Source organism: Lissotriton vulgaris, chromosome 8 (assembly GCF_964263255.1).
Source record: "Lissotriton vulgaris chromosome 8, aLisVul1.2, whole genome shotgun sequence".
NCBI classification, from domain to species: Eukaryota; Metazoa; Chordata; class Amphibia; order Caudata; family Salamandridae; genus Lissotriton; species Lissotriton vulgaris.
The window spans coordinates 1,101,427,677-1,101,449,995 of record NC_141696.1 but is presented as its reverse complement, the minus strand read 5'-3'; positions in this window follow the sequence as shown (position 1 = coordinate 1,101,449,995).

Genomic DNA, 22,319 nt, shown 5'->3' with positions numbered 1-22,319 from the left:
AACCGACGTTTGTGCGGTAATAATTCACGCACCCCACGTGGTTCTAGAGGGGGAGGAATATGAAATAGCCAAGTGTTAATGGCAATTGCCTAGGTACATGGGGTGCATATTGTTAAAATACCGATGTTAAGTATACAGTTTTGGCCCATTTACAAAAAATCAATGGGGGACCTCATGTTTAAAAATTGGGCGCTAGCATTCGGCGCTAGTCAAGGAAGTGAGTTTATCGATAATATGGGCGCTGACATACAGCGTTATACATGGAAAATATGGGCGTTGACATACAGCGTTATATATGGAGAATAGTTAGCCAAAAATGAGAGCGCTAACATTCAGCGCTAGTCATGGAAATGAGTTTATCAATAATGTGAGCGCTGGCATACAGCGATATACATTGAAATTAGTGAGCCAAAAATGAGAGCGCTATCATACAGCGCGGGTCGGGTCTCCGAGGCTGCTGATACAGCGGCGAGGGTTGATTGAGTAACCCGGGTCTAAAAATAGCTCACCGTTAGGTTTGACAGCAGTGGCTGTCTGCAAGATGCTTCGTGCTCGCTTAGCCGGCCGTGTATGAGCCGCGAGGTGCAGCCGCCGGATACTTCCTGGGGGCTCCACTGGGACTAGCCAATCAGAGCGCATTGTCGTTGGGGAGCGTATGGAAAGTTCCGTTGTTGGCTGATTCAAGTTGGGGACTGGACGGGGGACGATTATATTTTACTAAGCTGGACAGAATGTCGATTTGGTGTCTGCATAGTGCGTGGAATATTAGTTATTTACTGGAGAATGAAATGTATATGTCTAAATAAACACGATCTCCTAGTTGTTGTACTGTAATTGTATTGGGTAAGAGCAGATTATTATGCTTACAACCAAATGCTTATGGGAGTATCACATACTTTATACAATAGCATCACCTAGTTGGATGCATACAATTAAATGCTTATGAGATTGATGTTATTACATATTTAGCGTAATAGCAGTTTTAAGCAGTAAATGACAGGTAACATTGTATGCTTATGAGATTGATGTTATCACATATTTAACGTAATAGCAGTTTAAAGCAATAAATGACAGGTAGCCTTGTACAACTAATCTCTATGGAAAAAACCTAGGAGGTAACTTAGGCTCTTGAACATAGGGAAAACAGGTGTTCAAACAAACAGCTAAAGTCCACATCTCTGCATATGTTGTGCCTATTGGCTGAGTAATGCCATTTGGGAAAAAGTTGCATCCTGTTCATTGAGGCCATTTCGGACAGAGTCAAATGACTGCATCCACTTGCATTCACGTAAATTCATGATTGAATCTAGGTCTCCCCCCCCGGGCACCCAGTGTGATCTTCTCAATGACCACCCATTTTGAGAGATTCAGGTGTATGGGCCATTGTCATGAAATGTTCAACTAGGGGTGCTCCTGTAGTTTGACACCTTATTCTGCTACAGTGTTGTAGTATCCGGTTTTTTACCCTTTGTTTAGTCTGGCCTATGTAGATGTGCCCACATGGGCAGAAAATGGCATAAATCACTCCCTGGCTGTTGCAGTTGGTTAGTGTCTTCAGACTGATAGTTAGATTATTGTGCGTGATCGCCTTAGTTTCTATACACATTGCACAGGCTTTGCATTTGGTGCATTTGTAATTACCCACTATGGTTGGTAAATTCCACATGGTTTGTATACTTGGTGCTGGAGGGGTGTCAAGTAATGAACGGACAACGTAATCCCTGACGCTTTTAGCTCTTTTAAATGCATGCATCGGAGGGTTCGGTGTCTCTATTGTCTCTGCTACGATGTGCCAATGTTTATTAATTGCTTTACGAATCTCATTGCTCTTACTGCAGTATGTAGTTACACAGATCATCTTGTCTTCAGGCGGTGTACGCTCTTTGGGTGTCAATAAGGTTGCTCTATCACTGAACCAAGCTCTCTTAGGGGCTCTCTTGACCAATCTCTTGGGATAGCCTCTATCAATTAATCGAGAGATAAGTTCATCCGACTCGGCAAAGTAGTCGTCTTTCATGGTGCAGTTCCTCCGGATACGGAGGAACTGTCCGAAGGGAAGGTTGTCCCTTAGGGCCCTGGTATGGTGGCTTGAGTATCTTAATAATGTGTTACGTTCTGACTGCTTCCTGTAAAGTGTAGTATACAATAGTCCTTCATGTTCCTTGATGCTAATGTCCAAGAAATCAATAGAGTGGTTGCTGCTACTACTGGTAAATTGGATATCTTGTGATTGGGTATTCAACCATCGGATGAATTCATCAAGGTACTCCAACCTAAAGGAAGCAAGAGTAACCCCCTCCTAAAAAAACTGGGAGCCGACGCTACCAACACAAAGAACTATAGGCCGATCTCCCAAATTCCCTTCCTGGCTAAAATGATTTAATAATATGTTTTAAAAACACTCTCACTTTTCTTGGAGGATCATCAACTCTTACAAATGCAACAAGAAGGGTTCAGAGCACACCACAGCACTGAACTTGTGATGCTCACTATGGCTGATAAAAAACAACCGAGCGCCCTAATTTTATTAGACCTATCAGCGGCGTTCGATACGGTCAACCACTTCCAACTTATAGACCGTCTAACAGCCTTGGGTCTTTAAGGATCGGCCCATCAGTGGCTGAATTCCTTCCTCACTGGGAGATCCCAAAAGATTCAGCTGGGGGAACAGGTATCGAACAGGTGCGCCCTTACCTGTGGTGTTCCACAGGGATCCGCCCTATCCCCTCTCCTTTTTTACATCTACCTACAATCCCTGGTAACAGCCCTGGCCCACATGGACTGCTGTGTCTTTAACTATTCTGATGACAGCCAGCTAATTTTTCAGATTGACAACACCGCCCGCGCCCAGGAAATGGCACAAAACATTCCCAGATTCACCATAAACTGGATGACCAAACATTCTCTGAAAATCAACCCTGAAAAAACTGAAGTTCTTGCGATTCCCACAAAAAGCAATTAGTGGAATGACTGCTTCTGGCTCCAGGAGTTGGGCACGACCCCCTCCCCCGCCACTGCCGTAAAAAGCCTAGGCACTAAACTGGACCAAGAGCTCTCCATGACCAACCAAATAACCACAGTGGTAGGCACCTGTGCAGGGCTCCTAAGACAACTGCGAAAACTGGCCCCCCTGCTCTCCACTACCTCCCTACAAATGATCGTCCAAGCCACAATTCTTTCCAGACTGGACTATGGAAACGCGCTATCCCTTGGCCTTCATCAAAAACTCATTAACAAACTCCAGGTAGTGCTAAATGATGCAGCCAGGCTGATCTTTAGGCTGCCCAGGCGAGTCCATGCCTCCTCTCTGCTCAACAAACTTCACTGGCTTCCTATCAGGCAAAGAGTGAAGTTCAAAGGCCTTTGCATTGCCCATAAAGCGATCTATGGCAAAGCCACAGCCTACATCAAGGAACGCCTTAAGACCTATGTACCAGGGCGCTCGCTTCGGTCAGCAGAGGCATGCAACCTGGCGACCCGCAGATGCACCCTGGCATCGAAAGGGGTGAGAACCTTCTCTGTCATACTCCCTAAACTCAGGAATCAGCTTCCAAACCATCTACGCAAAGAACCAGTGCTCCTCTTAGTCAGGAAACAACTAAAAACACTGCTGTTCAGGGAAGCACTGACCACCTTCTAAACCTCCCATGATTGTTGGACTTCTTGATCTGTCCACATCGTTTTTAGCCTCGCCTCCAAAAGCGATTAGAGACCTGTCGGTGATTAGCGCTATACAAATACAAAATACAAATACCAAGAAATAACAAATTATTTGCAAATTGTTTATTACATCTTGTTTTGCGATTCTCAAATAGCAATTTTTAAAAAATCGCTATTTGAGAATCGCAAATACAGTATTTGATACGTATGTCCCTAGGTCTTTAGATTGTTATGTAAAATATGAAAGAAAAACAAACTCAAGGGAGGCCACATGTACATAGCCTTCATAGATTTGAAGGCCGCTTTTGATCTCATCCCTAGGGGCTCTCTATGGAACTCCATAAAAAACCGAGAAGTACACAATGACCTTCTATCACAAATAGTACGACTTCATACCGACAACTATGCAAAAGTTAGATGGTGACCTAGTGGCAAACTTACTGAGGCAATCCCAATAAAAAGAGCAGTAAGACAGGGATATGTACTGGCCCCCACCCTCTTTTCACTATATGTCAATGATGTACAACATCTTCAGGGATGCAAGCATGACTCTCCAAAGCTAGGAGGTGTGCCAGTACCTGCATTACTCTTTGCTGATGACACAATCCTACTATCTCAAACACCTAAGGGCCTGCAAAATCTCTTAGACTGTTTTGGTGAGTTCTGCATGGAAAAAGGTCTAGAAATAAACACAAATAAAACCATATGTATTGGCCCTAAATCCGCACAAATCTTTTAAGAAAAACATAATTGTTGGAAAGCAAAAATTGGAATTTGTGCTGAGCTTCAATTATCTAGCTATTACCCTTGACACCAAATTGTCATGGAAACAGCATATGCTTAAATGCAAGTCAATCCTGGTCCAAACTTCCATGGCAATCGTGAATAAACATCAAAAAAGTACATCCAAAGCAGTGTTGCCTGCCCTAGAAGTTTATATGTGTAGGGCGCAAACAGCTCTCCTTTATGGTGCAGAACTTTGGGGCTTCAACAACCGAAATAAGCTCACTGTGGAATAGAATACATTTATAAGGATGTTACTGCAACTCCCGGTATGCACACCCATGATCCCATATTCCAAGACATAAAACGTAGCGAATTGAGCCCCAAGCTACATTAAGATCTTTGCTATTCTGGGTTCGTCTGTGGACTATACAAGAGCTAAACCTTATAAAGATGGGGTAACCGAGATATTGGGACTCGATCATAATGTATCACTTCCATGGTTCCGGCAAGTGAGTAGTTGGTTTTATAAATTAGGTTTAAATTGTTATTGGGACAATCCTCAATCATTGTCACACCATTCCAAAAGATTCTTGAAAAATATTTAATGGTTGTATACCCAGGACAGCATACATCACAGTTCAAAAGTGGGAGGGTTGACCAAGCAGTTTTTAACTATAAACTCGATCCCTCTGTTTGAGATTTACATAGACGAAATATAAGGCCAACTATCAATGTCCTTGTATATGAAGTTTCGCTTCAATGTATTACAGCCCTCATTTAATAAATGCAAGTGGCTGTGCAACAATATCGATGATAAGGAGGCCATTTGCACTTTATGCACACTAAATGCTGTAGAAAATGATCCACATATACTATTCTTCTGCCAAGCATACATCATTCCCCGGAAAAAATGGATTAAACCGATCTGCATTAACATGGGACTCAGATTACATTTAGGAGCATTACGTATTTTAAAAACAGACACATAGCAGAAAATTGTTTTTAGCCTTACTAGATATCTATTTGCCATAAATTTAATATGTAAGGGAAATGGACTGACATATTGAAACATCAACGACTATTGTAACTATTTATTTTAGTACAGTACACTTAGTTGACAATACCCTGTCTATGTATCCTATGTATTTGATATCGATAATGTGAGTGATGCATTTGCACTTTACCACCTATATGAAGGATCATGCAATTTATCGTTTACAAATAGAACAGGTGCTGGGTTTACATTGCCTAGAAGTAACGCCTTCAAGAAAGTGGAGAAAGCAATCAATGCATTTGAAGTTTACTAATCTTATGGCTGTTTTTAAATTGCACCGTTCTATATATTAAGTGTGCCTCACAGTGCTATTTCTAAATGACATCACTTATATTTAAATTAATTTGAACAAATTAAAAAACAGATGTCAGGTAATAACCTTGTAGCCACCATGTGCGGGTTTGGGCTATCAGTTTGATTTGGATTGTGTCTTATATGCACGAAACGTTGGAATCTGTGCCTTTTTTGGTTTTTAATATCAAATAAGGATATAACTACTACTACTATATAATAGTAATAGTAAATAGTAAAAATAATCAAAATTAAATAAAAAATTAAAACTTTTACTAAACTGGGGCAAAGCATCCTCAAATAAATGGAACTGAAAAGAGAAAAGACAAGAAAAAAATGGCGGAGCTCAAGTAACTGAGGAAAATCTTCTGAACAGTTTAATGAACTAAAGAAGGAAGAGTATCCTGCAGTCAGGAAAACTGTGACAATCCAGAAGTCTTTAGATGCAGTGCCAGGAGAGGTGGAGAATTGTACCAGAACCATACCCACTCTGAGATCAACAGAGGTCAGGAACATATATACGGGGTCTTGCTCAAAGAGAAAGAGGGATATAAATGTAGAGTAGAACTCCAAAGATAAGAATTGAGGATTCGACCAAACACCCAAGAGGAGACAACAGTCTTTAGACCTGAGATGGGCATAGGAGGCGAGGAAGACCACGACATCTGACTGGGAAGGAAAGAAATCGTAGATCAGAAGCTGGTGAAACAAGAAACCCAAAGACGCTATATTACATAACATTGCCACTTACAAACACAGATGTCTCGTTTAGCAGGGCACAGAGTTCACTAATGCTGCAACTAAATAAGTGGATCACATTGGAAGGTGAGTATTTACTGCAGCTTGGCTAATGAATGAAGTACTCAAAATCACTATTTTTATGGGGAGCTAAAATCGGGAGCCCTTAGAAAGCCCATGGTGGGTCACAAGAGATGAACCATGGCTCAGATAAAAGCCACTAAGATTTGGAAAAACCAGGTTCTGGCATCAGGAATATTGTGAAACACTCTAGAAAGCTCGCCAATTGTGGGGATAAAACTCCTGTGATTCAATCACCTCTCCCACTTCTTTGCACAGGGCAATGACTGGCTTAAAGATGGCTTCCCCGGGACCACAAAAATCCAGAATTCACTTGAGAGACCCAGTGGCAGCTGCCTCTGTATGAGAATGGGACGGGTGGGAGGCATGATATAAACATTTCATATTGACTTACCTTCGCCGCCACCGCTGCACGTCTCTCCCGTAGTCCACGCAGAGCACCGGAAGCTCCCAGTATCCAAGACTCTACCAGCCAATCACAACTCTGCTGGAGCAGTGTCGTGATTTGTCTGAGCGGCCAAAATGGCTGCTCAGGTAGTTACTTGGAGGCTGGACATGTTATCCACTGGGCTGTTCAACACAACCCAGTGGAGGCCATGCCAAGTGCGCATATCTGTTTGGCTGACCTAAGAGGGCTGACCAAGCTGCCATGCACACTCAGGAAGGGGGTATATACCACTCCTGCTCCATCTGATGAGGGGGGAGCCCAGCCGTGCCCAGCCTGACCTGGCTGGAGTCGGAGTCCCGCTAAGAAAAATAAAATTATAATAACTTCTTGGTATTTTCATTTTATTTTTACTTTGGACTTTTCTCAACCAGCACTGGGGCGACGCACTTCCACCTTAGCCGGAGGAGCCGCCACTGAAGAGATCATTTCTAGAGCACACCTAAGAAGGACAGAAGAAGGAGGACATCAGTCCTATCCTTAGTGCTATTATGGGAAATGAACAGTGTCAAATAAATATCTGCTCCTGTACCCTCATTTCAGCCTCCTCCAGTTCTGACACTATCACATACCGTTTGTGTTTGAGTAAGACAGAATCCAAGATGTTTGACATTTTTTACTTGGAGATAATTAGACTGTCGTGGCGGTGCTGTCATGAAGAAGAGGGTCGGTACCTTAAGGCTTCTGAGAGATACTGAAGATTTAATTTGTTCAAATTAATGTGTTGTTTTTTCCTTTGGAACCATAGGTTTTTTGGACCAGTTTATGGCATTTAAGTAGTCTCTTCTTTTGCAGTGTGTCTTTTTCACCTCAGATCGTGACTTACACCACTCATGTTCCCAGTTATGGCATGATCTGTTCTTTTTTGTCCAGTGTTTCAGTGAACCTCTTCTTAGGAGATTTCAGTTCGATTCTTTGTGTTTATAATTTGAGGAGAGCTATTCTGTAGACGGTGGTACCAGTGGTGGGGTATTAACTTATCATGAACCTTGGGTCCTTTAAGTTTTACAGGTCGCCTCTGACAGTAGCTGTAACCTCTTCCTGACTAATTGTTGTGTGTAGGTCTGCTCAGACCCGGCCTGGGATATGCATAACAATAGAGGATAATTTGATTATCAGACAACTAGGGTGATCACGTCTGATCATTATTCCTTTACCTGCATGACTGACTATCTCTGGAAAAACTGAGTGCCGAACTAAAAATGTTATTAATCACTCTGGTGCCTCCACCTGCCTCCCACATAGGCGCCTTTATCTCTATTCACTTCCAAACCATGGTGTTGTTTTTTTAAATCACTTTTCTTCTCTTTTCTTCTCAAAACTTAATATTGGGATTTGTTTGTAAGCGAAATATTTCAATAGCCTGATTGAAAAACAAAAAAATAGGATTTCTCTATTACCATTTTTAATGATGATGAAAAGCAGATAAGACGATATAGATTATTGCTCTATCAAATACCGGGAAAAAGTAATGAGAACACTCCGCTATCATACGAAACGCATTCCCTTTAAATGTTTTCCATAAAAGCTTTCAGTGCAAAAAGGAAACGGTAGATGTTTTTATGCCTTGCTCTCAAATGAAGTAATTTTGTGCAGAGGAGTTGAGGTGATTTAAAAAGAATGTAAAAGAAATCATGTTATTCAGCAGAGTGCCTTATAATGTGTACATTACTATTCCCAACGTGTTTCTTTTCAACAAAGAGGTGTTCTTGTGTGAAAATGGAACAGATCAGATTCAGGGAGGCGGGTGTATCATCTTACAAAGGAAAGCCTTGGAGACACAAACTTAGCATTTTTATGTGCAGTTTCAGAATGCTATTGTTAAAGCAACATTACCACCAAAACAACATTTCTAAATACTATAATATTGAGCAAGACCCGCTGACATTGAGATACTTCTTGTGTTTATTTAACCCATTTCCTTTTTCTAAAAGCACATTCAGTTTTATGGGGAGCAGCTATTAGAGATCTGGCTACTTTACAAAGTGTAGAGACAATCACTTTTTTAGATAATGTCTATGTATACACATCCCGTAATAATCCCTGGGTCATCCAAGGACTGTTAAAAATTGATGGTGTGCGTGTTCATAACCCTATGCATACATGCATAGCATTGCATACCCTGCACACTTGCACATTACCTCTTCAACCCTTCTTTGGCCCAGTCCTTATGCCCCCACACCAGATAACTTTGAAAGAGTAATGAGGTTGTATGCTGACGCCGAACTAAGGGGTTCAGACGTCAGGTTCAAGCGTCAGGGGATGGCAGGCGGACCTGAGTCCGCCCGCCATGCCCGCGGTTTTCCGACCGGCCGCCAGACATGAGGCGGTCCCGCTCCATGAATTAGGATGCGACCGCCATGGTGGTGGTCGCATTCCGCAATTTAACATTGCAGCGGGTACCTCTGACATCAGCACCCGCAGCGATGTTAAAATTGCATGCCAGGCATTTCACTGCACCACATGGCAGGCACCACACGGTGCCTGCCACTTGGTGCATCGAAATGTAGGGGAGTACCATAGGTACCCCCCAAGTGCACCCCACCTCACCCAGACACAAGGGGGGCCCGCAACGGGTCCCCAAACACAATCCCCGCCAGCCTTTCTATAGGGCCTTCCAAATCCAAAATCCTAATATGGTGGACGGTGCATGCTAGGCACCGCCACCATATTAGAGCACCTGCTCCGCCCGTCAGGCAATCGTGACGATTGCCAGTGGCGGAAAAGCTACGGACGGACTTTCCGTCCGCTGCGATACCCACCGCTATCATAATATGGCAGGGGTAAAGCTCATGAGGATGATGTAACGGTCGCCACTGCCAGCCCGGTGGTGGTGATCGTTACGCCATCGTAATGAGCCCCAAACTCACCTGGGCGACAGTTTGGAGCTTAGGTATCCAGTGAGAGTAGAGTGACTGTCATTGCAGAGGACATCATTACCTCCCTAAGAAGAATGAGCAAGAGACTTTGTTCATGGATACACAATTGTGAGTGCCAGTGTCAACATGAGCCGTGACCAATACAGTGACCGTCTTTCATATGTGATAACCGTATGGTCAAAGCAGGGACTTTCTTCCTGCTACTGACAGCACAGGCGATCGTTGTATACCGAGGGGCTACGCCCCTTAGAGAAGAAAGGAATCACTCACCTTCTATAGTCCTGAGGAGATAGGAAGTTACTTGACCAAAAGGCACCGACTTCTCCTTAGAGGAGTCCACAAGAGTTTTAAAGAAATATCGATACAAGAAACACCAGTCCAAGCACCACTTTATATAGGTTATAAACATAAGACTTGGGTGTTGATTGGATACACAAGATGACAACCTATAAGACGGGCTTAGCATATAAATCAAGACATGGGCCGCCATTGTTTTCTTGTTCAAAACCATACAAGGAAAGAGTGTATGCTTTTTGTTATTCTGTGAATACTATGGATGTTGACATTGTTTTGAAATAGAAAAAGGAAAATAAATGCTGATTTACAGATATCTTTAGTAGTCTGGAATGATGTGATGTAATGTGGAATGTAGAAGGACTGTGAGGCATGGAGATCCTGACAGCAGTTGATGAGGATGGACGGATGGGACCCTTTATGAGGAGTAAACCTGCACTTGAAACTACCTCCTGGATTTTCTCTATTAAGGCCTCTTTGTCACATCACGCTTTATGGGCAATGTGGGTGCCTATTCTTTTTTAATACTGTAAAAGTGGAAACTGGCATTTCCCATAGTGCTTGGGCGTGAAGTGATCACAATCTGTGTTCAATATAGGCTCTTAAGGGAGAATGCCAGATGGAGTTTGTTGATTCTCTCCAGAGCAGATAGTACAAGGTTGAGTGATTGACGTTCCTTAATTTAAAACAACATTTCAAGAAAGATCCTTGCCTCGCCAAGTGCGGATTTACTAATCCAGACCTGAGTCCGATCTGGGAGGGCGAAATTTGTGGCAATCGAAAGAGCTGTCTGTGGATCATGAGTGACTGTAATGTCTTAACAACTCCGCCACACAGTGACTCACACCTATATTAGAGAGAAGGCAGGAGTTTGGCATTCAGCACCCACAATAACAGGAGCATTACCTGACCCCAAAGACCTTTCTGTAGAGTGAGAAATCTAACAACAACGAGGACGCCTCAGATTTCAATAAAGCTTTGTGGGCAGAGAAAGAGCATCTTGAGTCTCAGAAAGAGAAGGCCCACCCACACTCAGACTATTATTTTGTCTGCTAAAAAGAAACAGTGCAACTTGGCTGTGCTGGCCCATAGCTGCTTTCTTAGAGTGTTGTCTTTCCACTGGACACCCAGTGAGTGGGAAGGAGTGAGGCTCTTTGTGTGGGTTGGCCAGACTTTCTGCTTCTGGGCTTTTTTCACTTATGTGTGCCTTCTCTATCTACTAACACTAGATCCATGGAGACTTCCCATGTGTGGGATGGCCAGATTAGGGGGAGTATGTACAAGGAAATGTTGGAGCATAACAATATGATGCACCCCTGTGTTTTCCCTAGCGCTACAATGAGCAGCCTAGCACCAACGCAAGCACCCATGCACCATAGTGCAAGGGTGCTTGGGTAGCAGGTAATCTTTGTTTATGTGCAGGCCAGTGACCCTTCCTGCACATAAACAATAAATAATGGTGATTTATAACTTCTAGGTGTGCTGCAGGATGTATTGCACATGGAAGTAGCAAATCATCATTATTTAATGATTGTTTTTTCTGCAGGAAGGGATACCTTCCTTCGTATAAACAATCATTATTGGTGTTTTTCTCTTTCTATGTGTGTTGTAGACTGCAGCACACATAGAAAAAACAAATACGGGGAGAAATAAAAGTATTTCTCTTTGGACACCATTGTAACACCTGCAACTGCATGGAGTTAGCTTTTGGAGCTGCCTCAGAATGACACATTCTTGTAAATCTGGGCAGCGTCAAAAAGCAATGAGTGTTGTGGTGGAACATCCACAGCAACATCCATTGCACGTCCCTTTCATGTTAAGTGGTGCGTGTAAAGGGGCTGTATTTTACAAGGTGGTGTTAAGCTACAAAAAGTGGCTTAACGCAGTTTGTAAAAATGAAAACGGCATAGAACCACCAGGACATAGCTAAAAGTGCCATTTTTGTGCTGCTATACCCTTACAAATATACCCCTAAGGTTTCTTCCATGTCATGAGCGCCTCACTTTTGGCACAATTCTCGGAGGCAGTGGGTTTGGTCCCTGGGTGGCTACTGCTGCTATTTACCTCATGTGTGGGTGGCTTACCAAAACACTGAGAGGCTTGCGGGACTGCTCTCTTGGCTCCAGTGGTTGTTTAGGGTTTCATGAGGCTGTGAGCGTTCGGAAGTGCCTGGCTTTCTTGGCTATATGTCTGGGTCTTCATCTGGGGCTGGTGCTTCTGGCATCCCGCTACCCTGGCTGATGGGGCCTCACTGCCTGAAACAGCCCCTCATGTCTTCAGTTGACAGTCTCACATACTGAGATAACATCTCAAATCATCTCATGTATCCCAGGTGGGAGCACTGTCAGAGGCTCATCCTTCTGGGTGTCCCATGTCTCTCGGTCTTTTGGGTTGACCTGGCTCACTTGTGGCTTTGGTGTGCAGGTTATCTCAAGCCTCATGACTGTTGGTAAGCCCCTCATGTGTTGGTGGAGGCTGGTGTGATGGTTGAAATCTGGACTTGTCTCTTCTGTAATAGGACAGTGCTGGACTGTTCTAGCAGTGCTGTGACTTGCCTGATTGGGCTCTTGTCTGGGGTTCATTTGAGTTGTCGGTCCTACACCACCACCTCACTTGTTGGTGGCTGCTGGGTGTTTGGGATTGCATTAGTCTGCTCCGGTGCACTGGGTTTCTCTGGGCTGGAAGCTGCCATACATTGTGTCTTAGGCAGTGTACCTCCTTATGTGGATGGGTGGAGATGTGCATCCTCTGGGCCCACTTTCTATGCAGGTTTTGCTGGTGCCCAGGAGTGGTTGCTTGTTGGAAGCTTCTACTTTTCTGTAGGTGTTTGTTTGACCACCTGCCGTGCTACGACTTCTGATCTGTAAGCCTAGTCACCCAGTTTTGATCTTGCTGGAATATCAATGCTTTTTCCTCCCTGCTGAGATTGTTGAAGGCTGTGTGTTGACCCTTTTAATATGCTTCTTTGTCTCTGTCTTGGTGGTAGTTCTCAGCATGGTATTAACAGCTGTGCTGGACCTGCACATCCCCTCCCACTCTGGGTCGTGGAATGTGCCAAAGCTTCACCCCAGGTTTCTGCTTGCACGTGGGGCTCATTTGGTGCATACCTATCAATCTGACTAAGGTTTACTCAAGTGCCCTTGTCTTCGTGATGGTCATGATGGCTGTAGATTTCTGATTCCCGGGTTTATTGAATCCTCACTACATCCCTGCTGTGTTTAGGGCTTTGGTTTGGTTTCTCCTCTCTAGTTGGAGATCTCTGCCTAGTATTCAGCCTTAATCCCTTTTTGTTTGACGAGGCCTGTGGGCTGAGCTTGATATTTTCAAGGCTTCCCCCTGGGCTCGGGACTTATGGGACAAATGCCTGTCACCCTGTGAGAGCTTTTCTGATGCTGCCACCTCTCTTCTGGGCTTAGTGGCTGTAGGTTGCTGGTTCCGCTATTTAGCCTTCCTCCCTCATTTTCTGATGACCTTGGAGCTCCTAAGACATGATTGTATGTTCTTGTCAGGGGCTTCTTTGGTACCCTGGCCGTCCATGTTGGGTATGGTGGCTGTGGTTTGCCTGGTCCATACACTGGCCACTCCTCCTTTCATTTCCGATGGGCGTTTGGACCAGGGAGTGCTTGTTCTCATTTTTGGTCTCCCGTTTCCTTTCTTCTTGATGGGTCTGGGCCTTGTTTTTGTTCTTGCCCTCACCCTGACACAGGGGGGTATTGGTGTGGTCCCATCGTTGATGAAGCCCTTGCTCTATGCATTATGTGTGGATTCCCTTTTATTGGCTTAGTTGTGCCTACCTTCAGTCTTGTTACTGGATGCCTGTTGGCTTTGCGTTTCCTCTGTGTTCCCTGCTGGACTTTGGGTGTGTTGCCTGGTGCCCTGGCTGGTTCTGTTTGTGTGGTATGCCTTGGGTTTTAACATGAGCTAATTCTCATTTGAGTCAGGCTTGGCTTGCCTTTCAGTGTAGTTAACTAAGTGGCCTGGAGAGTGTGATTTGGCTCCCTGCCCCAACATGTGGTCCCTGCCGCACCTTTATTTTTTGGATTGGATGGTCTGTCCACAATATCCCTTTTGGTCTTGGGGATTAATTTGAGCTGCCCTATGTGGGTGTTCCTGCTCTGAAGGTATTGGTGCCTTGGCAGTTGTAATTGGTGCCTTTTGGTGTTGTGCTTCTTCTCCGTATTGTGAAGCAGTCCCCTCTAATTGATCAAGAGACCCTGCTTGGACAATGGGCCCTTCTCTACTGTTGTTGCTGTTTCTGGCAGCCTTCTAACCATTCTCTGCTCATCACTGCTCCTGGTGTTAGGTTCTCTGAGTCTGTCTTTTGCTGTTTTTAGTATGGAGTCTGCTCATCACCTGCTGGTGTTTGTGCTTCCAGGTGGACCTGGCCTTCCTTGGTCTGCCCCCATATTTGAACAAGCCCCTAATAAAAAAGCCTGGGGCTGACCCTGCCAACCTAAAAAATGATAGGCCAATATCCCAGTTACCTTTGCTGTCCAAGATTTTGGAACAACACGTTTTGAGGTCTCTTTCATCATTCCTGGAGTCACACCATCTACTCCAGGAGCGTCAAGCGGGGTTTCGGGCGCATCACAGCACTGAATTGGTGATGCTTTCAGTGCTGGATGAGCTCAGAGGTATGGCTGACAGTAAGAAGCCGAGTGCCCTGATATTACTAGATCTGTCAGCGGCATTCGATACTGTCAGCCACATCCTGCTTCTGGACAGACTGGCCACTTTTGGGATACAAGACTTAGCCTATCAATGGCTAAAATCCTTTCTTTCTGGGAGAACTCAAATGATTCAACTGGGGGACTGCACATCAGACCTGGGTACCCTTGAGTGTGGAGTCCCTCAGGGATCTGCTTTGTCCCCACTCTCATTCAACCTTTATCTGCAGCCCTTAATTGACTCTCTGGTAAACATGGGCTGCAAAACTTTCAACTATGCCGACGACACCCAGTTGTTACTTAGTATTGCTAACACGGCATCTGCACAGATCCAAGCCTAAAAAATTCTCAGACATACTGTGAGTTGGATGACAACGAATTTGTTGAAGATCAATCCGGACAAAACAGAGGTCCTGGTGGTCTCAACTGCTGCTTCACCTTGGGGTGACTTGTTTTGGCCTCAAGACCTTGGCCCCACCCCGAAACCAGGTTCCAATGTGAAAAGTCTCGGCATAAAGATCGACTATGAGCTGTCAATGGCCAGCCAGATTTCTTCCGTTGTTGGTACTTGTACAAACCTAATTAGACAGCTAAGTAAGCTAGTCCCTCTTCTTCCCCTTCCACGCTTCGTACAATTGTCTCCGCTACAATAATTTCAAGACTGGATTATGGGAATGCCCTTTATTTGGGATTGCCTAAAACATTGACCAGTAGACTGCAAGTGGTCTTAAACGATGCAGCTAGGCTAATCTTTAGACTACCTAGAAGGACTCATGCCTCTCCACTGTTGTGTAGGTTACACTGGCTCCCCATAAAACAAAGGGTGGAGTTCAAAAGTCTATGCATTGCCCATAAGGCAATCTATGGCCAAGCACCTGCCTATATTAAAGAACGTCTTGGGGTTTATAACCCCACACGATCATTAAGGTCCTCTAACACTCAGCTGCTGTCCTGTCCCTATTACAAACTGGCAACTAAGGGAGGGAGATCCTTCTCTGTGTTGGTTCCACAGATCTGGAACAAACTTCCAGAGTCTCTCCGCAAAGAATCAAATGTGTTGCATTTCAGAAAGTCTTTAAAAACGCTCCTGTTTAGGGAAGCCTTAAGTACCGCTTAGTGCCACGGCCTCACGCATCTTTTCTTCATTCACTTTGCTGTTGCTATTTCTTTCTGTAATAAGCGCCTAGAGACCTGACGGTGAGTTGGCGCTCTATATGCTTCAGTTAACAATAACAACAACAATTTGAGTAGGCCTTTATTGGGGGCTGTATTTTTTACCAGCTGGTCGGCATCTTTTCCATATTGCTTGCCATCTTGGGGTCTGGCTCCAGCCTGGTACTGCTCATTAGTTTCTGCAGAACAGAACCCTTTGCACAACATATAACAACACCACATGCCACATACCTCAAACAACAATAATACATGTAGTTACCAGTGAATAAAATTAAAGGAAACCCAGCATCTGACTTTTGTCCCAAACCCCTAAAGCCTGATAACTATTCTTATGAAAAGAACAAAGAATGGACAGAATGCTGAACAATATCAAACACTCTCCCCAGTACAGAGATCTGGGCCTAAATCCATATTTTTTTTTTCTCACCACGCCATTCCAATTCGGATCACACCATATGCAAATAAGTTTCGACCCTTCTCCCCATGGGAACAGTCCAGCCCGAACTGCCTGACCAGGTCCTCCCCGGAAACAAGCATCCTAGGACAGGTTTTGGGGTATCACCCCTCATCATCCAGGATATCTTTACTCCGGTGACATAGTGAGCACTGGGCCCACATCTGGGCATATCCGCCCCACTTATGGTGACAAATGCAAAAAGAACAAATAATGGCCAGAATGCTGAACAATGTCAAACACGCACCCCAATACAGAATATGGGCCTAAATCCATTTATGGTCCAAAACACTATGGATATAGGCCTCGATCTGTGATTGATTGTGAGTTTATGACATTTTTCTGCATTTTGCTCATAAATTCTCTTTAAGCATTTGATAACCATTCAAGAGAATGCTAAAGTTCTCTTTCGAAAGTGTGGAATGTTTCACCCAGCTTTGATTCCTCTTTATTTACTTCTTAAACAAATTCCACTTAAACCTAGATAGGATGTCACCTCTTTACACTTTTTATGTAATCCCTCTGTATATATGCTTTGAAAATAAAGCAATGTCTCAGTCATCAGAGCGGGGTTAGTTGGAAGACGGTGGCAGAAAATCTCTCCTCAGGGTTTTTGGGCTAGTGCTGAAGGCTGAGGCACTACATTGGCAGGGGTGCCTTGGGCGGGGGATTTGGAGCCTGTAGAGGGAAAGGGGGCATGCAGAACATTTGGGGTCCCCTTCTGTGGTAGGTATGCCAGCATATCGGCATAGGGTAGCTAAGTAATAGTTTCTTATATCAGTGGTTAGTATATCAGCAGTCTCACATTTACATGTGGAGGTTTTGCTATATACTAGGAGGTGGGCACTGGTGGTGTCTGTGGGTGGTAGAATATGGTAAGGTATAGGGTAGTTGGGTTTCTGGTGTGGCTTGTGAAAATGAGGTAGTTTTAGAGGCTGTTGGAGGTCCTGCCAGCGCTGAAGGGAGTGGGCAAGGAGGATCTAATTGCTCCTGGTTTCTTGAGCTTCCCAAGGATCTTTGGCTCCAAAGGTGGTCTGCGGGTGAGTTATGGAACCATTTTAGCTGGCTTGCTACTGCAGAGGAAATCCGATTTAGTTGCCGCCAGCAGTTTTGAAGGATCAGTCAAGCAGCAGCAGGGTGTGAAGTGAATGACACATGTGGAGTGGTCCACCAATTGACAAAAGAGGAAAGAAATTACTGACTGGGGAACAACTTTATTGTGTGCTATCCATGCTCTTACCTGTCAGTGCTGATGCAGGTGGGGAGGAGCTAGAGAATGTGGCGTGGTCACAATCTGATCCAAGAGGGCCTAGGTCCATAGGCAGAACCAAGTCTGTATGCGAAGCAGGGTTTTACCCAGCAAATCGCATCTGTGTGTGGGCAAGAGAAGTTTGAAGAAGGAGGTAGTAAAGAAGTGTGAGACTAGTGTCATAGAGGCATCTATAAAACTGTTCTGGCAGTAATACATAGAGGGACTGTTTTAAGTGCATCTAAGCGGGGTTTTACAGCAGGCACAATTTTGCAAAAGCCAAGTGGTGTTAAGGAGCACATAGCAGACACGATGTGGAGGATACAGTGGGACTAGTGCTGCTTGTGAGAGGGAGGTGACTGGGGAGGTTGTACAAATGATGGGGATGTTGGTAGACAAAATATAGGTATTGATAACTAAAGTGGGGTTCAACCTGGTAACGACTTTGCGAGTATATGGTTGGAAAGGATAGCTGTAATTCCGCTTCATTATTAGTTTGAGGCAGGAAGTGGTTTGGACTAGCAGATCAGTCGGTGTTGGTGATGGATGAATAAGTAAGAAACAAAGGGTTGAGAGCAGGGAGCAAGGCCACAGGGAATGGCCAGATAGGGTTAATGTTGTGTAGTGAACTACAGCAGCATCCTGGGAGCACAACATCTGTGAAACTGGGAGCGTCCGGAGGGTTTCATGAATCCCGGTCTGAGGATAGGATGTGATCTGGTTGGTCCAACCTGCAGACACCTAGGGGCAAACAATCAAACATACATTTCAAAATGGGCAGCAAGATGCGCTGCATTGCATGAAAGGGAGACTGCAAAAATATCCCATTCTTAGTCAGATATGGTGCATTTCTGCTGTCTCTTAACGCTGAAGCATGGTCTGTTCCCTAGTGTCAATGCAGGCAAACTTGCACCATGGTGCAAGGGCATCTGCACTACAGACAGGATTGGTTTTTCTGCAGCAAGGGAAATCTTCCTGCACAGAAGTAATCCTTAGAATTAATGTTCCCTTTCTATGCATGGGGCAGAATGCAGCATGCATGGCAAGAGTAAGTGACAAGGAGAAATAAAGATATTTCTCCTCGTTACACCTCCTTCAGGAAAGCACAGCTTTTTGGCTTAATCCCAAGTTTACTCACCTTAGTAAATCTGGTTTTATGTCAAAATCCATGGGTGGATCCATGGGAACATCAATGCTCCACCCATGGATCTTGTCCCTGACCCAAAGTAGTGCAAGACTCTGCTATGTGCTGCTTTACATTAAACTGTATTTACTAAACCAGACAAAGCCACGCAAAAATGCCCTGTGCGTACATTTCAGAATATATCAGAATTAGAAAAGCACAAATTAAGCTATTTTTTGGTAATTCTGAAGTGTGATGGAAACAGATATTTTAATATGATCAAAATAAATCAATACACTAGGTGATGACATTTCCACACATTATCATTTGTGCACTGTATACATTTACCAGCAAAGCTGTATGTCTGTGTCATTTCAATTTAAGATTTGTTGTCTGTTTTAGCAGTGCACTTCCATACCATGTATACTCCACTTTACTTGACTGCACTCTACTCTGAACCACTCCAAGCCACTGCACTCTACTCTGCACCATTCCACCTTATGTCACTCGACTCTACACCACTCCACCCCCAGGTGGAAGTTAAACTCCAATTACCTCCTCCTCCAAGCCCAACTGGTTGAACCCTCACACCAGGAACTCAAGCACAATCGCAGTGCTTCAGCTCCTGCTCTGATCCAGGTGGAGGATGAAATCCAGGAGAATGGTGGTCAGGGAGGTCTCCCATGCCTGCTGGTAATGAGGAAGAGAGGTGGGAGGACAGAATGGAGGAAGTAATTTCTTCTCTGATTCATCGGTTTTTGGACTGGAGCAGCCCTGCGACAGTGAAAGGTAGGCTCCAGTAATTTTTTTTACAGTTGTTTGCATCTAAAGACCGCTTCTGATCCTTATTGCCTGCCATCATGCAGAGACAAACCAAATGATGTGGCTTTCATTTTCTTCTATTTAAACTGTGTGTACTTTGAGTGCTGATAATTGGGGGTTTGAATTACACCATGTCCTAAAAGGAAAACTTAATTGGCATCAATATTTATTTTCTCATCACGGCAACAACGTCATACAATATCAGAACCAGGGTCACTAGACATGTAATTGCCTCCCCACGCTGTTCTTGCACCAATTCTATTCAAGGCCTGCAGGCCTTCATTAGGAGACACAGTTGTGAACTCAATGAGTGGGTGCACTGCATGCAAACTCTCAAACTACTCCACCCATGGAACTCTGTGTAATCTCACAGAGGTTTTGGGGAACTCCATGGAATTCCACAGAGTGTAACTCCATGAGCTCTGCCCACCCCTAGACCTTGATCAGCTGGGATGAAACTGCCCCACTTCCTTTCCCTTCGTCATGCCATAGACCATTAGTGGTGCCCGAGTGGTGCCCAGGCTCCTTCTGTGTCATCCCCAATTTGGCATTAAAATCCCACCTAGGATAATTTCATACCCTTTGTGCAAATATGCAAGTTTAACCTCGAAGCCACCCATAAAATCATATAACTTATTAAAATTGGTTAAATGATCTCACTCTGAGAACCTATTATAAAAATGAATAAAACCAGATTGATATCATTTGGCCACCATAAAAGAAGTGCATAGAACAAAGTGCTAGCGCAAGCAACTTGACTGATGCTACAATCTAAGGTTACTCTGGTATATAAGATAAGACCAGCCCTGGCCCTGCCTGCCAGCGATGTAACAGCAGGGACAGAGTGGGGGCAGTACCCATGTAGGCAGCAGTTTTCAACCATTCATGTCACCTGAAAATATGACATCATACTTCTGGATAAAATTCACCCACCCCTCACAGCCCTTTTGGCCTGGAAGCCCATCTATTTCCAAAAAAGGGCCCTGAGCACATGGATGTGAACAACAGATGGTGTATGATTCACCTTATGACTTACCTTTGAAATTTGGTTGGGGATGGACTCAGGGTCCATCCACTTCCCAACGGCCCTGGAAGAGGACATGGTCTAGAGACTTAGGAGGTCTTTTTCAGTCTCGGCTCCTCCAAAGGCCACCCCTCTGCCGTCTTCAGTGCCTAAGAGTGCTGTCTCAAGGCCTCACAGAGGGTACCAGTTAGTCATTATCAGATGAGTACCCTAATAGAGAAAAGCAATTTTGACAGGGTACATTGAACAAAGGGGACTGGGTAGGCTTAAAAGGAAGTAACCTCTCCTTCCCCGTTGAGGGACAGAGACAGGTCTCTATAAAAATAGCCCAGGGGAAATACCTTGAATCTGGTAGGGATGGCACGCCCTAGCCTGCAGGCCCCTAAGAGGTCATTAGCAATTCTTGTATTCCTAAAAATGACAATATCACACTCCCCATCAAATTCCTTGTCATCTTCCCCACCCATCCCACTTGCATAGCCATAAGGATCTCTGGAGAAATGTTGCCTCTGCAACACATTTTCTTTTTGACTCAATGTGCTATCTTATTAATTAGGTCAACTGCAGACTCATTGGCTTCGGGGCTCAACACTGGTACGTCAGCTAGAATTATTACATATGGACAGGTTGCAGGCGGTAGATCACAACAGGAAACACATTTTTTAGTAGAAGTAGCCTTGTCGCGGGGTGGAAGAGGAGTGCTCAGACAGTTGAGTGACTCCGCATGATTGTCCTCTACCAGAAGTGCATGTGAGGCTTCAGGTACAGATGTACATTGCTCTGCATCTGCATGAGGAGAAACTGCTCCAATGGTAAAAAATGTATGAACACCCCCCACACCTTTGCCTACACCCACTGATGACGCCTCTGTTGAGTTATGGGCAACAGGGGGGCATAAAAACAACTTTGTTTGGCCTCAGTGGCCTCCAGACGGGTAAAGATAGTATCAAGTTTGCTTAAGATGGAGTCCTTGAGATCACAATAGAGGGGATTTATTTTCCCAAGGATAGTGTCGTCTTCTACAGTCTTCTTGGTAGGCTTTGGAGTGAGTTTCGCTTCACATGGTCTCTTAGCTTTGAAGCAAAAAAATACTTTTTTCCTTTTGCCTGTCTGACCCCTGGTGACTATGTCAATGTTATAAGTTATGGACTTGTCTCCAGGTGGCGGAACAAACAGAGGGACATCAACAACTATAGACACATCCGCATCGGGCAGGGCTCCAAATCTGGGATAGTTTTTTCTTCCACTGGCAGAGCAGTTATTAGTAGATATCTATGCTGGCACAGTGCTTGAAGCAAAACTGGTTGGTGAGGAAAGTGACAGTCAGCACTCGGCAAGTTCAATCTCCTTAGAAATACCGTTAACCGCACTCTTTAAAAGCCCTTCAAGCCTGCCAAAGACGGAACAGCAGGGACAGAGTGGGGGCAGTACCCATGTAGGCAGTGGTTTTCACCCATCCATGTCTCCTAAAAATATGACATCATACTTCTGGATAAAATTAACCCAGCCCTCACAGCCCATTTAGCCTGCGGGGTGGCCACTGTATGCTTGCACTTTCCCATGTTATGCAAACTGTTGCCTCAAAGTAAATATAGAATGTTGGAGTGACAGTCCCTGTGATGAAAGAGATGAACAGGAA